The sequence below is a fragment of the Symsagittifera roscoffensis genome, chromosome 7 (genome assembly GCF_963678635.1).
Source record: "Symsagittifera roscoffensis chromosome 7, txSymRosc1.1, whole genome shotgun sequence".
NCBI classification, from domain to species: domain Eukaryota; kingdom Metazoa; phylum Xenacoelomorpha; order Acoela; family Convolutidae; genus Symsagittifera; species Symsagittifera roscoffensis.
This window is the reverse complement of record NC_087068.1, coordinates 51270296-51271603: the sequence shown is the minus strand read 5'-3', so window position 1 is coordinate 51271603 and position 1308 is coordinate 51270296. Positions and strand designations below refer to the sequence as shown.

General features: G+C 35.9%; 1 long non-coding RNA gene across 1 annotated transcript; it reads right to left on the bottom strand.

Annotated features, from left to right (window-relative positions):
• Positions 1-427: 427 nt before the first annotated feature.
• On the bottom strand, positions 428-1308 carry LOC134852127 (uncharacterized). The gene is made up of 2 exons (XR_010164274.1): positions 1155-1308; positions 428-726 (listed from the first exon to the last, which is right to left on the bottom strand). It is a non-coding gene; the product is annotated as an uncharacterized LOC134852127 (long non-coding RNA).

The window sequence follows — 1308 nt, the reverse complement described above, 5'->3', positions numbered from 1 at the left end:
CCACTAAATTTATTAACATAAGCAATCGCAAGTCTGCCTACGCTGGAAAAATTCAAAATTTTATGAAATGAAATTGCAATTCAATGCAGAAAAACAACAACAATCATCAGGACCTACAAACTAGTCTGAATCACGTTCATAGACTCTTACTAAATATATATATATATATATACATACTAATTGAACACAGAAATCGAAGACCAAAGTTCGACACTTAAAAAACACAGAATCGATTTCATATTTAATCGAATTGAAATTTAACCAAAACACGGGAAAATTTGAAATTCGGGCACTTGGTGAAAAAGTAGGTAGAAAAAAAATTATGAAGAACTGTTTTGTTCTTATGCCGTTTACTCTTTCAAAAATTAAATTATTTTTCAAGCATAGAGAGGAGCAGGATTTTGCGTTCTTTCTCTTAAAAAAACTCTTTAAACTACACCTATAAACCTTTTAACCTCGAACACTATCTGCAATGCAATTCACAATTTGGATAGATACAAATTTACAATTTATTTACAAAAAAAACATTAAATTTTTTATCTAAATGTCCAGTTATCGATGGGCAATATGAGGCAGTTTTGCTTGCTTGGGACTATTTCTTTGTGCGACAGTGTCTAGAGACTTGTTCAACACTAAACTGTAGGTCGAAGCGGTCTGGCTTTCTATGGTCGTCGTTGAAACCGCATGTTTATGCAGGTCAATTTTATCCAGGGCTTCTTTTATGGCCTGAAAAGAAAGCAGTTGAATAATCAGAAAAGCATGCCAATCTTGTGACAGACGCTTCGATTTGCAGAACACTTATTAAAATCTTGCGCGATTTATTACTCTAGAGAAGTTTACAATTTCCATCTTTCGAAATAAAAAAATCCTTCATACGGGTCAATATTTCATGCAAGCTTAACCCAAGTATAGTCATGAAATTTCAAATAAATTGAACCCCTTGTACCCAAAAAAACATTCCCTCTACCCAGAAAAAAACCAAGGTACTGCGGAAACGTTTCACTTGCTAATTCACTTTCAGCCGATCAATCAAAAATCGGCATTTACTGTTGGCTTTTTTTTACTGCTTTAATTTTCCTCAAAATTTAGGGGTAAACATTCACTTTGTTAGTTTTTTTGGGAGGTGGGAGGGGGTAGTTCCGCTCTCTTGGTACCTTTGAGGCGAGATTGGTGCGTTGTGAGGATTCCGTCATGATCTCCAACATCAACAGATTGCTCAGCTTCTTCACATGGTCGTCATGTGTCAACAGCAGCTGCACTTTCTCCTCCGACTCACGCAGCTCCCCATTCGTACACTTCCACATGTCT